Source organism: Marmota marmota, unplaced genomic scaffold (genome assembly GCF_001458135.2).
Source record: "Marmota marmota marmota unplaced genomic scaffold, marMar, whole genome shotgun sequence".
In the NCBI taxonomy this organism is placed as follows: domain Eukaryota; kingdom Metazoa; phylum Chordata; class Mammalia; order Rodentia; family Sciuridae; genus Marmota; species Marmota marmota.
In genome coordinates, this window is record NW_026000068.1 from 28,052,121 (window position 1) to 28,068,835 (window position 16,715).

The 16,715-nt window shown below is 33.8% G+C and overlaps 1 long non-coding RNA gene across 1 annotated transcript in view; it reads right to left on the reverse strand.

The window, feature by feature from the left end:
- LOC125620002 overlaps positions 1-16,715 on the reverse strand; it is a 53,760-nt gene that overhangs the window by 1,086 nt on the left and 35,959 nt on the right. The gene's annotated exons all lie outside the window — the stretch shown is intronic.

Here is a 16,715-nt window from a genome sequence, read left to right on the forward strand (position 1 = left end):
GTAATATATATATATATATATATATATATATATATATATATATATATTCCTCATATTTTACAAAAGTCTGACCTGACCTTAGATAAGGAGGCAGTTTAGTAATGTTCAGCTGATAACTGATCTGGTAGAATTTAAGACCTAATCTTAAAGCACTAGTTGTTTATAGTAACAACTAACAGTGATTACTATGTTGAAGCACTGTGTCCTTTTCTAAGTACTTTCCTTATGTTAACTCTTACAAGTTATCTTTTATGATCAGTTCCATTATGGGCTTCATTTTACTGATGAGGAAACAGACACAAGGTGATTAAACACAATGCTAAAAGTCACACAGCTAGTAGATGACAGCGGGGATTGGAATACAGACACACTGCCTCTGTTGTTGATCTTAATCATGCTTTGGCTTAAATGCAGCATTCTTTAATGGTTGAGAACTGATTTGGATCATTCTGAAAGCCTTAACTTCTACTTTTCCAACAATGCTCATGTTCCATGCTTGCTTCTGTTTTACCTCCCTCTTTGTAATAGTATTTGGATTTTCAGTGGCAATGAGGGATGGCATCCCTCTCCTCTACCAGATAGGCACTTCGCTGTCTCAGGACCCTTCCCATCTTCACTTCAGGGTTTTGTGATCTGGGGGGCAATGTGCCATGGTGTACACCTGTAATCCCAGCTACATGGGAGTCTGAGGCAGGAACAAGCAACTTAGTAAGACCCTATCTCAAAACAAAAGAAAGACATTTTAAAGGATTGGGGATGAAGATAGTGGCAGAGCAATTGCCTAGCATGTGCAAGGCCTTCAGTCGATCCCTAGTACAAAAAAATAACATTTAAAAAAAATTTTGGTAGCTGCCTCTGGATAAGCAAATACTTTTAAGCCATCTGTTAGGCAACAATCAGGTGGCAATTCAGGAAAACTCTACCAGGGGTCCCAACAAAATGTGACCAGTAGAGAGAGAATGCAGTCCATTGTCCAGCCCTCAACCTGGTAAGGCGTAGGCTTGGTGCGCATCCTGATATCAACCAACATTGACATTGCCACAAGTCTTTACATGAATGTGGCTAGATTTATTACAGCTGTGGGAACAGAAAATCCTAGCTCTTTTGCATCTCTTACCTGAAATAAAGAGTCAAAACAAAATGGCTTTTGTGTATATGTGTGCTGGGAATTTGAACCTAGGGCCTCACACTGTGCTAAGCCCGTGCTCTACCACTGAGATACAGTCAAAACTGGTGTTTTGGGCACAAATAGACAGGTGTATTAAAACTTTCCTTCAGGGCCCAATATCCTTTTCCATGGAATGTGTTGACCTATAACTTCTAGTTTATGATTAAGAAAATACATTTTACAAATAGCCGTACATGGTTTATCCCCAGTTCCTGATATAATCACTTTTCAAAACCCCAAAATGTCTCTTTTACACTGAAATTCTATAATACCTCAAGCAACTTTTAAGTCCAGTAAAACTTTTTAAAATAGTTGTCCAATGTCCACCACCAAAGAATGACATTCCGCTAATATGTGAGTCCCCACCTAACAACATGTCAAACACAACTATTGATAGATTCTCATTTCCTCATGGACACAGTTGAATTACTACTGTGTGTCATATTTTAAAAATCTCATTCACATTGTGGAGAGCTTTCTAGTTAGTAAAAACACTGCCTAGATATAAACAGTGAAATTCCCTGTCTCGATTCCATTACCACCCATACACTGACCTTAGTACTACCACGCCATGGGTGGGGAGTTGGAAGGAGCCAACAAGTATTGCATTTAACAATCCAGGGCATAGAATAGAAAGAAATAATATGAAAAGAAAGTCATGGTCCAATTTCCTTTCCAAGAGGGTTTAGCAGAGCTGTGGGAGTTGGAAGAAAACTGGACCTAGCATTGATAAGAGTCAAGCAATCTGGAATGCTTTTTGCCTGCTTGGACTTCGTCCCTCATGTTTTCCCTCTTGGTCCCACTTCAAAATTCATTGTTATGTTGTAAGTGCCTGATAAAATGTGAAGGTATTGTGAAAATGTTAATAATAATGTCTTTATACATTATGACTTAGGGGGAGACGATCTCTGTTCCTATTCCTTTGTCTTCTTTCCCTTCCTTTTTAGGTGATTTACTAGATAGGCCACCTTCTATCTTTCGTGGGACTTTCTCTCCTTGGCTCTTGAAGTTCTTTCCTGACAATTGTGAATGGTCCTTCTACTCTTGGAGCAAAATTTCATTCCCAGATTATCGTCAAGTCCCCTTAACACTTGGTGCATGGCTTTTTTTCAGACAAGTTCCTAATAATCAAAATTTCTTGCTATTGGGTGGTTTTTGACAAAATAGGCTGGTGGTTATCAGATAATTGCCAGATCTGTCAAAATTAATTTTAGTCTCTTTTGATTAAATAGGGAGAAAATAACCGTTTGAGTCAAGTGTCTGACTGAGACATACTAACAGATTCATTTAGCCTTAACCATTTCATTTATACCTCTAGAAGTGAATGGATTTTACTCCACTTAAAAAGATATATTCTTCCTGCAAAGTTTCATCTTAAACCATGAATACATTCACTCATATGAAAGAAGTCTCTCAAAATGGTCTTAATGCATATAATTGGAATAAACTCTACTTACATTTTTCTATGCCTTATCAATTCTTTACTCTTTCTTTGTATCTAAAATTGATGCTTTTGATTACAGGGTCCAATCTGTCAGTCTCACTACAATTATTCCATTATCAATGACCAGAATGATTTTTTTAATCATTTATTTTTCCAATTATTGTGCCATAAACATTGGCTGATATTATCATCTTCTCATTGATATGTTTGCAAAGCACTTTAAATAGTGTCTGACCTTTTATAAAGTTCATATAATCTGTCACAATTATCACCATCTCATTGAATCCTCACAATAGCCTAATAAATTAGGAAAATTATGATCCCAATTTACAAATTTAAAAAATTAAGACTATGAAGTTAGGTAATTTGTCAATGATTAAATGCTAGCTAGTACTGTAGCAAAAGTTTAATTGCAAGACTGGAACTATGGCTTAGTTGTAGAGTACATGTTTAGCAAGTTCAAGGTCCTGGGTTCAATCGCCAGCACTGTAAATATAAAATAAAGTTGCACATGATTACAATGTGGTTACTGAGGTCTAACTAGCCCCTAGCTCTCAGTTCAAAAGAAAAACAAAAAATTAATTTCAAGGCTGGAGCTATAGCTCAAGTATACAGCACAGGCTGATCATGTGCAATATCCTGGGTTCAATCCCTAATGCACACACAGACACACAACACACAAACACACACTTAAAAATTAAAAACTTGATTTCAGGCCTGGCTGATTCTAACTGAGGTGTATGGAAGATTTCCAAAATTTTTAATGTCTTTTCTATTTACCTGTCTTTGTATATCTAGTAAATTGCAGGAGAAAAAAAATATATAACACTGATCAATAAAGTAACTCCTGACAAAGAGGAAAATTAAAAGAAATGAAGATTTGTGTATATACCAACAGTTGTTTTTTTTTAACAAAAACTACTTGATCATAGTAAAGACTCTAAAGTCTATCCACCCTACTAAATCACCTCTTCCTATGGAAAATGAATTCAGTGTTAAATAAAGTGTCACTGCTCAAGCAAGCTGAGGGATGAGGAGGGAAATTAAGTAGACATCTGTTTTATCAATAGGGGGGTGAATGATTCATATTCAAATTACAGTACATTGGGATTCCGTGCTTTGGGGATATCACAATCTGGAAAATACTATTGGATCAATGTATATGGCCATGCACTGAAAGCTTAGTGCTAACATCCCATAAGAAAAGAAAATGGTAATTATTAAGCTAAACTAAAAACGAATTTATAATGAAAAAGTAAGGATACCAGCTATTAAAAACCCAGGCTAACTCAAGACAACATTTCCAGTTCACTGATAACAAATTACTCTCCCCTAAAACTGGGGGAAGATTGTCAAACACTGTCAACACTTCTGTGTATGAAACTGAATTCCTCTTCAACAAACTCTAACAACTTGATAGTTTAAGTAAATAAATAACAAATGTTAATATCCTAAGTGTCTAGTAAAATAAAGCTAAACAGAAAAAAAAAAGGAGGGGGAAATCCTCTTCGTTCCAGATGTAATAAGATATGTCTATGGAATAAAGGCTAACTTCTCCCTAAAGATAAAAGAGAACACCTGTACATTTCAATGAGCTTGAGACTCAGGTGGTTGCTCAAAGCACAAAACACTTCCTGATATTTATGTTCATCTCAAGGGAGTAAGAAATGTAAATGGCCAACTTCCATTTTATCTCAAATTATACTATTTTTTAAACCAGTAATTGTGTATCAATGTCTCAGAACTGTTCTGGACTTAATGGGGAACATAAGAAGCTAGCACATCTTCTTACTCTGAAAAATTTCCCCCCACATGATTTAGCTTCTCTTTCCCAACTTTGCCTTCCTCACTTGGTAAAATGGCATTTCCATTCACATAGCTATTCATGCAACAATCCTGTCTTCTTTAATAATACCACATTCAGTTCATCCACAGTGTCATCTCTAGCTACAAAAAAATATATATTCCAACTCGCCAATACCCAGTTAGTCCAAGCCTTGACTTCTATTCGGTCCCTGCAAAAACTGCCTGATTGGACACTTGATTTCTTCTTGGACTTTCTTACTCTCCTGCTCTACTCCGAGATAGTTCCAAAATGAAATGCAGTTCCTATCAATTTAATGTTCTGTATTACCCATGGCCTCCTACAACAAGGAAACCCAACATCCTCTCCAGTTTGCTCTCTAAGCACCTCTCAGCCCATCTCCCACCCTCAACTCCTTAGTCAAGATTTTTACACCTGGAATTTTCTCTCCCCAGTAGTGCTTTTTCCAGAGAATACATAAATGGCTTGCATCTTTGCTGCATTTGTATGTTGGTCTTATGTCAATAATTGCTCAGGATCTTTTCCCAAAATGCACACTCTTACTCTTCATTCCCTTACCCTGCTTCATGTTTTTTTTTTTTTTTTGGGGGGGGGCTATCCCTTATCATTATGTAGCATTATATATATATGCAATTAATTAAATATTTACTGGTTGTTTCTCCCACTGTAATATAATTTCTGTGAGGCAGAGAATGTGTTGCTGTATTCCTTACTCTACAAGAGATCCTAGAGGATAGAGCATGTTTTATACACATTTGTTAAGTCCATAATGGTCTTTAAATCTCACTGTTGGAACTAATTTAGATGACCATCTATCTAATGCCACAATTGAGTTATCAATTCTTGGAAAACTTCTCTAGAATTCTTACTGTATTCTAGTATACCTAATGCTTTCATTGTCTCACTGAGATCCAATGACAGTATTTCAGTCTAGGGAAAAGCAGGATAGCAGGGTTGATTCCAGTTTCTCCCATTCACAGCTGGCTGGACATTTTTCATTACATATTTTTCTGTGTTAAAAAAAAGTCATCTTTATACAAATCTTCCCACCCCAGTCCTACTTCGTACGTCTGAACCTCCAACAAAGTGCCCCTATTCATAATTCTGAATGATAACTATTGTAACCACATTCCTCCCCCTAGTTTTATTCTTCCCTGGGAAGAAGAAAATGTTTAAGATCCTGGAACTTTAATGACTCTCTGCCTCTATTTCATATAACACTTTGACTTACTGGCTAGAAGGACTACAAATTGGAACTGAATTGTATTTTAAATGAGCTAAATATATTCCAATAGGGGAAAAATATTTAAAAGATATAGCCTAGTAATACTATTATAAATGGAGGTAATGCTAGAAACTAAGTCAAAGTAATTTTGTGAGGACTAACAGAGCTACTAGGTTTATTGATGTGTCTGTTACCAAATTAGAAGCTAAAAGAATATATTTATTAAATTAAGACACTATTTTTGACCTATTTTAAGTTTAGAGAAAAAGAGCTCAGAAAGAAGAGTTCCCATGTTTCTTGTTCATTCCTCCAGTTTCCACTATTATTAGCATCTCACATCAGCATAGTATATTTTTTAAAATTGATAAACTAATATTGATAGGTGTCTATTAACTAAGTCCATAGTTTATATGAAGGTTCTCAGTTTGTGTTGCATACTTTTGATTTTTTTTTCCCAGTACTGGAGGTTGAATCTAAAGCTACACTCCTAGCCCTTTTTGTTTTTTATTTTGAGACAGTATCTAAGTTGTTGAGTCTGGCCTTGAACGTGTGATCCTCCTGCCTCAGCCTCCTAAGTAGCTGGGATGCATAATGTCATGTATTCAACAATATAGTTTCACACAGAACAGTTTCACTCTCTTAAAAATTCTCTGAGCTTCATCTATTCATCCTTCCTGCAAACTCCTGGCAACCACAGATCGTCTTGCTTTCTCCATAGTTTTTTCTTTCCCAGAATGCATAATTTTTTCTTTTCCAGAATGGCAAGTGGTTGGCATTGCAGAATATGTAGCTTTTTAGACTTGTTTCCTGCCCTAAGCAATATATATTTAAGGCTTCTCCACTTCTTTCCATGGTTTGTTAGCACATTTTTTTTATCACTGATAACATTTCAATGTGTGATCATACTGTACTATATGATATATTCACCTATTGAAGATTACTTCCAGTTTTTTATGATTCTGAGTAAAACTGCTATAAACTTTTCTGTTCAGGGTCTTGTGTAAACATGTTTTCAACCCATTTGGGCAAATATCTAGGAGTGTAATTGTTATCTATATAGGTTTGCAAGAGAGTGCCAAACTGTTTTCCAAAGCGGCTGTATTTCTTTGAATTCTCATCGTCAATAGTTTCTAGCATTACCTCCATTTCAAGAATGGGGAAATGAACTGACTCAAGCCGCGTGACTTTCCCAAACTCACATAGAAATTAACTGGGAGCTGCAGGTGTGGAAGCCATAATGGACCTTCCCCAGAAGCAGCGCTGCCAACCACTATGCCTCATTACACTCCAAAGGCATTAAATGTACAAGGGAAACGTCGCACATAAAGAACAACTAATAAGAAAAACGTCCAGGGTTGAGTGTTTCTTATCATGTATTAAGAGAAGACCAGGGCATTATGATCAGGGTAAATGCCATCTGCATGGAGCAGTGGTGCTGAGAAAAAAATTTTAAAAAAATCTTTATTCACGAATGAAGACTGGCTTATTATTTTTGTTGTTGTCTTTGAAAACAAATGAATCACAATTAACATATATAGTCTTTTGGTGATAAATGTCAACATTTTTGACATCATTGCATAGATCTCAATGTAGACAGGTTCAGAGGTACAGCTCTTCTATTTGGCTTTATCATTCACTTGTGAGGCTAATATATAAGTGTGCTGCAGAGGGAAAGATTGGTTGTCTAATATTTGTAAAGGATATTTAAAAATTTTAAAAAATATATCTAAAGTGGAATGTAGGTAAAATTAAAGAGATGATATGGCAAGTCATTGACTATGAAACAAAATTCCAGTCAACTGATGAGCCCAGGGACATTTTAGGAACATTTTAGGCTTTCTTCCCTAAAACGCTTTCTAGATACTCTGTTATCATGGCAATCCTCTCCAAAGTCTGGATCTTCAAAGTAACCTTTTTCCTGCATGCCCCAAATAGAAATTCCACTCCATCTCTTCCTAGGGCAGAAATAAAGCAACCCTAATATCCAGGGTCTTTCTAGATTATACACTACATAATATGATATCATCTTAACTACTTTCCAAAGCAGAAGATATGTCCAATTAACCTTGAATATTTTATAAGAAACCTTACAATAGAAAATATAATTGCATGGTTGTTAAAACTTACGACTAATAGGTTTGATAGAGTACCATAAAATAATTCTCATCAGAAGATTAACACTAATGAAACATAATCTTTTTTTTTTTTAATTTTTTATTGTTGGCTGTTCAAAACATTACATAATTCTTGATATATCATATTTCACACTTTGATTCAAGTGGGTTATGAGCTCCCATTTTTACCCCAAATACAGATTGCAGAATCACATCAGTTACACATCCATTGATTTACATATTGTCATACTAGTGTCTGTTGTGTTCTGCTGCCTTTCCTATCCTCTACTATCCCCCCTCCCCTCCCCTCCCCTCCCCTCTTCTCTCTCTGCCCCCTCTACTGACATTCATTTGTCCCCCTTGTATTATTTTTCCCTTTCCCCTCACTTCCTCTTGTATCTACTTTTGTATAACTCTGAGGGTCTCCTTCCATTTCCATGCAATTTCCCTTCTCTCTCCCTTTCCCTCCCATCTCTCATCCCTATTTAATGTTAATCTTCTTCTCATGCTCTTCGACCCTACTCTGTTCTTAGTTACTCTCCTTATATCAAAGAAGACATTTGGCATTTGTTTTTTAGGGATTGGCTAGCTTCACTTAGCATAATCTGCTCTAATGCCATCCATTTCCCTGTAAATTCTATGATTTTGTCATTTTTTAATGCAGAGTAATACTCCATTGTGTATAAATGCCACATTTTTTTTATCCATTCGTCTATTGAAGGGCATCTAGGTTGGTTCCACAGTCTTGCTATTGTGAATTGTGCTGCTATGAACATCGATGTAGCAGTGTCCCTGTAGCATGCTCTTTTTAGGTCTTTAGGGAATAGACCGAGAAGGGGAATAGCTGGGTCAAATGGTGGCTCCATTCCCAGCTTTCCATGAAACATAATCTTAAAAATAAATAACAAAAAATTAACTCACTGCCATCAAAATACAACTAAAATGAACTTGGAACTTAGAAGGGTAGAAAAATACCTTAAACACAATTCATACAATTTCTGGATTTAACACAGGAATTTGTCCCACCCTATAGAAATTATTATTTCTAAATTCTTACTAAAGAAAAAAAACAGATGAAAGAAAATGTTTTTCTTGCCCCTTTGTGGTGTCAAAAGATTATTCTATGAATAGGTTTCTAATGTATCCCCTCACTGAAAGTCAAAGTCCTTAAGGTACAGTTCTTAGTATTAAAAAATAAAAATTAAAAATTAAAATAGCAGGGAAAACCTTTCACACAGATAGAAATAGAGAAAATTGCTCAAGAGAGGGAAAAAAGTCCCCTTGACAGATAAGCAATAGCTCTGCTTACACAGTAATTTATGGTAATATCAGAAAGCTTTTGATAAAATTTCACACATATTGCAAGGTAGGACATTGGAGAAGATAAAGGACTCAAAGAGATAGGGAGAAATTAAACCATTTTTAAGGGGGGAAATAAGTATTTTTTAAAAAAAATATATATATATATATACATTTTGACAATTGGTTTTGTCGGTCATAACAATTTATATAATTTATATGTGCATTGAGGAACTGCTATATCAAAAAGTGGCAGCCTAACATTTCCTCCATTGCTACAAAAAGTCACTTTTGAGAACCATAAATATGGGAAGATTTAAAATGCGCGCGCACACACACACACACACACACACATACCATACACTTACATATAATACATATGGGTGCATGTATGCACATCCTGTAATGTTTGTGAACTAAACTGTTATCATTTGACTAGTTTAGCACTTTTAAACTCTTATCTTCATTTTATTTGATAGCAAATCAATTTTCCAATAAAATAATTTTGCCTTTGGGGTATTATAATGAAAAACCAATTTAAAATATATTTCTATAAATACCAAAAAGTACTTTCACACTAGACATGCAGTAAATAAATGAAGCAATATCCATACAAGGTGCTCCTTCCTTTCTTGTTATCTGAAAAATAATGAGCCTTGGTTTACATATTTTTCCATCAACCTGAAGTTCTTATTAAGGTTAAAGCTTGAATATATTTGTTACTGTATGGAATTTTGTGTTTTGAATTTCACTTTCTATATTTAAAAACGTATATAAATGGCATCAATAAAGAATTTTAAAATGAGCTTTTTATATAGTTTGATGACCATTTTTTAAATAGTATTGTCCAGCTTTTTTCTCTGAACTTCCACATATATTTGTCATTGTTGTTCTTAGTCATTGATTTCTCAACTCTATTTCTGACAACAACCACTATGGTGTGCTTCCTTTTAGAAAACAGAATTTTTTTTTTCTTTTCTTTTCTTTTTTTTGTCATTCCAAAGGAGGATATTGTAAGAACTCTGTTACTTGTTTTTAAAGATCATTGGCAAGAAAATTTTGAGAAAGAAATGCAGCTCTGTCTCTCTTCTCCCTAGCAAATCTCTCCTGAGGCAGAGCTTTAACGAGTAGCTCTGGAAACTTCTTAAGCAATATGTATCACTGACCTAGATGGCTGACCTTTCAGGCTGATGCTATTCAATAAAGATAATATCAGAATCTGAAGTAACTGGTTTGAGTTTCTAAAGTATTCTGAGGAAATATTTTGTGAGAGTGGGAAGCGTATTTTAGTGCCATTCACATGTTTCCCTGAAAAGGAAAGCTGATCTGCAAGGGTGCTGAAAGCATTACAGGCTAATTTCATTGCAATTGCGGGGACTGAGAGGGTGGCTAGGAGAACCAGGAGTTGGGTGGGGGTTCAAGAGCAGGGAGGTGAATACCGTTGACCCTTTGGAAAATCACAAAGTGCTGGAAACTGCTAGAGAAGGTTCATGTTTTGAGCCTTTATAGCAATTGTGCAGCTCTCTTGAAAATTTACACTGTCATTTTATTTATAGCAGATGTCTCTTAAAGCAAACATTTTTACTTTATTCTACACAAATCTTACGGAAAATTGCAAACATAATGTGGAGTTTTGGTCATGCTGTAGAAATCTACAGTATTTTCTATAATGGATTATGAGCAAGGGGAAAAAACTGATACTGATCTAAGGCTGAAGGATAAAGGGTAATCAAAACAAGGCTTCTGCAGATGCTTTCATGAAACTTGTTTTAAAAGAGAAGGCAAAAGTTGAAACTGTGGATTAAACCAACTAAATTAAATCAACTTGTATTCAAAATACATTCTGCACTTCTGAATAAAATGACCAGACGCCAGCATGAACCAATTCCAGTGTCTGAGATACAAAATAAATAAATAAATGTTTTATTTGGATGTTCCTAAGCAAACATTGTATTTGTGTCATACATCCCGTGGAAAAACAATCTGAATATGCATTTCATTTTTCTTAGCTAGTTCTGAATCGTAGTTTCTTATGATTCAATTTTGAGGCTAGCGACTTAGGTCTGTCCTATGGCTGCTCATCAGTTACTAATTTGTCCAACTGAGAAACTTTAGCATCTGAAATTTAGCTCTTAATATAAAATAGAATGTGCAATTAAAGGAGAAAGTAAATTCTGCCTGGAAACTTATACTGAAAAGTATAAATAAGAGGAAAATAAGAGATAATATGATGTTACATTAAGTGAATTCAGCAACCTTAATTTTCCAAGGACTAGTCAGTCCATTCAGCTACAGATATTTACTCTTATATTCTATATACCTAATTAGCAGAATTCAAAGTGGAATTATTGAATTCTGGAAATTGAAATCCAGATAAGTAAAACCTATATTTCTGAGAATTCACTCTTCATTATTCATAACTTGCAACAATACACATTTCAGAAAGGAAGTCATTAAAATAATGTGGCTGTTATGTTTTCACAGACCTTTCTGAGAATTTAACCAATACGACAGCATAATCTCTCTGGACTCTAAAAACACAAATCCATGACAAGAACATGAGATTGATGGAATTTGTAATCACATATTTCTACTTATGTAATAAATTTACAATTTCAAGGACATTATTCAAAATGACCTGACTGCATTACAATGTGTGCATTCCTTTGCTATTTTGCATTAATGTCTGAAGAAAAAAAATTGTACACTCTTAATAATCTGCTGGTGGTGCTTCAGTGGGTTGCTTACCATTATAATTCTGGTCACAGATGAGGGTTAAAATATCTCTAACCTTTACAAATGTATTATGTGGCACCACTGACATAGCTTTTATTGGAGATAAAATCAATGACAAATTTTCTGTATGACAGAAGAAGAACATGATTTCATATTAAATTCTGGTGATAGAGACATATTTCTCTGCTTGTACTTCTGAAATGTTTTGGATATAGTAACAATGGGCAATCCTTTCTCTTCCATTACATCAATAAAATCTCAAAATCCACTTCATTTTTATAGGTCCAGAGCTTCAGTAAATATTTCTTAAGCGGGACTAAAAAACAGTGTGAAAATGTTCAGAATTCAGCTCACTTCTAACCTGGCTGATCAAAACAGACAAAACATTCTGCTGGTTAGACATAATGAGAAGCAGAAAGAGGAAGCCACAAAAGAGCCTGGAAATTGAATGTTGCCATGAAGGTATGTAAGAGCTTGAGCAAAAGTTTCTCAAATATAAGTGTCAAGATAATGGTAGGTCCCTCTGACAGTCATTTAAAAGAAAGAATAAAGCCTATTATAGAAACTTTTTGGAGTTATAAAAGCACTTGAGTTTTCAGGGAGCCACAGACTTGTAAAATGCTTCTGACATTCCATCAAAAAAATCGGTGTTATGACATTGTCATAATACATAATCATATAGTCAAGGAATGATTGGAAGTAAATCCATAATAGCACTTTTTTTATACAAATTTCACGTTGTATTCCAGACAACTTCTTTCTCTCTTATTCCCTTAGATTAAATGATGAAGAGAAAGAGAAATGCATTGTTTCTCCTGATTCCTTTTCTTGACAATTTCTTAGAAAAAAATCAAAGTTCTAACTGGTCCATATTTCTTTCCGCTTTTGATCATGAAAAACCTAAAAGAAGTCCATATCTAATAGTCCAAACTGTCTAATACTGTCCTGATATCACTTCAAAATTACATACTCAGGACAAAGCACTCCTTTCAATTGCTGGACAACTCCAAGCTATATCAAGGGTTGTGTGAACTTTGTTTAAGATTCTTAAGGATCTGCTGAACTTGACTCTTTTCTAGTGCATATGTCTGCATGACACCAGAGATTTCCCTAGACTAGGTCTTTAATCACAAGTTTACCTGAAATCAGACCCAAGCTTAACATATAGAGTAACCAACAGTCAAAATGCACCCCTTCACTCCCCAAAGAACTAACATGTGGTTTTAATTTTATTTATTTATTCTTTCAATTTATTTTTTTAAAAAAATCCTTCCCTGTTGCCTAAGCCTTTGGGCATATGTGAATAATAAAAACAACACTGCTGAGCATAAATAATGCATATTAACTATGTCTATTAAAATTTTCCAAAAAGGTCCATCAAAATTCCCTATTTTAGAGTCAGGAGTCTCAATTGAAAATCTATTAGCAAAATAATTCTATTAAATTGTCTGATATGTCTAACATCAATTAATTACATTTATATTCAATGCTATAGTATAATGACTTTATAATATTAATTGTGATTTTAATTTAGGAGAAGAACTTATAAGTTTCCCTCAAGTTTCAGTATTTAATGATTTTTCCACATTAGGCTGTATCCACAAATTGAGACTTTTTATTTATTTATTTATTTATTTATTTGTCAAACAAATGGTCAAGTATTATTTTTTATGATTTTTTTCCACTGAGTTTACCAATTTAATTTGTTGTGAAGTAGTAAAGCAATCCAGTAAAACCAACAAATTAAAGGTCAATACAATATATTGGTTCACTTTGGCTATGCACTGTTCATATTTGGCCGTATGACCAGAACTTTATTTTCTTAAATATTGGAATTTAAATGACATAAGACTAAAGCCACAGAAGTCCAATATTGCAATCTGATTGAAAGTAGAATATTATCATATTGACACTAGTCAATAAAACCAATTAAGGTGTCTATACCAGGTCAGCATTAAGACAATTCCTTCTCACAGTCAGACTAGTTTCACATCTGGCCATTTCGGCCAAGAAGATAAACTGACCCTGAGATTACAGGTAGTCTGTGACTGTTTCATGGCTGATAAGACAAAGACTGATGATGAAATGAGGTGGTAAAATGCTTAGAACAGAATCTCCCACAAGTAATCAATAAATGTTTGCTATTCATATTGTCATTCAAGTAAGTACTGTTATTCAAGCTTTTCACTTTCAACAGACTACCCCCCCAGCCCCTTACCTGAAATAGCTCCTCTTTCTCTCTTTGAAAATTCAATATTTCATTCAAGATTCTGTGGAGCACCAGCCCAAGGTTATTTCTTTTCTCTGGACTCACTTATCTTTAACCCAAATCAAAGTTTACAGTGTATTGTTATCTAAGTATGGAATGCTGTTACCTAAGCATTTTTACTTCTGCACACACACAAAAAAACAAGTTGCCTTATGAAAAGGACATCATGCTATCTATCCTGGGTCTCTACTGTGTACCTACCTATACTCCACCATCATAGTCATGCTGCACAGAATCCAAAGAGAGAACTGGACAATATTTTAATGACATTCTTCCTTTGTCATTCCTGGTCAAGCTAAAGAACTACATTTTTTTCAACAAAGGCTCAGATTGTTTTGTAGTTTTGGCTTTGCTATTGTTTTGGGGTAACTTTTGCTTTAAAAAAAATCATGTCCCTTTAAAGGTAACTCCATATCATCTGCCTTTAAATCTGAATTCTTACACACTAAAATTCTCCGGATGGAGTCCAGTGAGATCCAGGATTATATAGTGCTTCCCTTTATAATGCCAAATTTCCACAACAGGTTATATAACTTGATGTTACATTACAAAGTGTTATACAAGAAATATAGATTCTTAGATATGTCTGTGAGACTTTAATTCCTTGAAGACAAAACAGGTATGTCTACTATTATTGAAACAATTAAGGGCTATAGTCATTGGCATGGTGTTTATTTGCACACCATCATGCAATTCTCTTTGTTAACAATGGAAATTCCAAGTATTTAAGATTTATGTGTCTTGGATGAAGGGAAGTTAGTGATCTAAATGAGTGGATGTCCAAAAGATGAGTATTTACTTTTTCAATTGCTTCCTTTTTATTTTAAAAATCTGTGTACATATTAAAATAAAACCCCAAATAATCTGATTTCAGTACTTATTTTGTTTGGCTAGTTTGTTAAAAACAAAGCTCTTACCTAGTTATCATTCTTTTCTCCCCATCATAAACCAGAGACCTTTATCTCTTTCACTGTGTCATAAAAAATTCAATAAATGCTGATTTGCATTTCAAATTCCCCTCTTTTTTTCAGAAGGACATCAGTTTCAATGATAATTACATCACTAATCTCCTTTGTACTAACAGTGGGAAACCAAGGCTGAGCTCCTTCTGATGGAAGCCCTACAGACAGAGGTAATATAATATTCTTCCTTCTCAATAATACTGAGTTTTTATTTTGGTGAAGTCTTCATTTTATTTTGATTAATACATTCTTATTTAAGTCATTTGTTTGTGTTAAGCATTTCATTTTGTCTCCTTTCATTTAAAAAAATGAGCATCTTATTACTTTTGCTACAGAAAGAGGAAATTTTTCAGTGCTGATTGGCCACATTAATTTTTTGTTGTTATTATCAGTATATTTTAGAAACACTACTTGAGGAAATTATTTCTATATAATTTGAGGAAAGTATTTTTCCATCTTGTTGTTTAACCAATGAAATGACAAAAAAAAAATGAACTCATTCATACCTGATTGTGTACAGATACATGTATGTGTATGTATACATGTGTATATAAGAACATACACATATTTTGACACACAGTGCTAGAGACAAACATATAGCTAGCTCTTCAACAAATGTTTTGTGAATTATTTCTTTTCTAAATTCTATACTATATGTTCTATATTTTCAGAGACTTGTCAGAATTTCAAGAAATTGTATACATGCAAAAATTATGTTTTGTAATTTATAAGTTTTGCTCTCTCTGTAAAGAAATAAGCAATATAGAATAAATAAATACTGAAACTATTATAACAGTTTAGAAGGGATTTTAATGAAGTTACTATTAAATATCTTGATATGCACATATCATGAAAAAAAGAAAACTAAAAATAATTTTTCAAAATAACTAATATCAATTTTAAACTATCTTATGGAAGTAAAATAAATTTGTGAAAGAGAGATCTGGATGTATGACATTTCTGTTCATTAGCTTATCAAATCATTTTAAAACATATTTTATCTAAATCTTATTAAATAAATATAAATTGTTTGAGTTATCTATATAACATTTACTAACCAATAACTATTTTAAAATTACTTTCAACAAATAAGACATTTTGCATAAAAAGTTTATCTTAGAAAGTATAGGCTAAGAATAAATGAAGAAATACAACCAGATCACAAAAACAAAAAGTATCAATGCCATTGTTGAATTTAAAAATCAGTCAACAGTTGTGTTTTGACTATACTGAATCTTCAAATTCCCCCAAACAGTTATCATGGACACATAACATTTCAAATAAAAATATGTACTTAATAATACTTGCTAAATTAAGGGAAAAATCCAAAAAGTTATCTAGCTTACTATGAATAAGAAACTCCATTGTTAAAACAGAATAAACTGGTCAATTAAACTAATGAATTTTTTATTTGTTTACCATTTCTTAATTCAAATATAATTGTGTATGTGTGAGAGAGTGTGTAGACAAAAGTAGGAAAAAAATTTAGAAAAGTTAGTGTTAAAAATAAGTCCAAATATAAAACAAAATCCACAATGCAACATGGAAATATTTCTAGTTTGGGGATAAAGCTCAGAGATAAAGTACTTGCCTAGAACATGCAAGGCCCTGGGTTCAATCCCCAGTAGCACCAAATACCAAATTAAAAAAAAAAAAAAAAAAAAAAAAAAAAA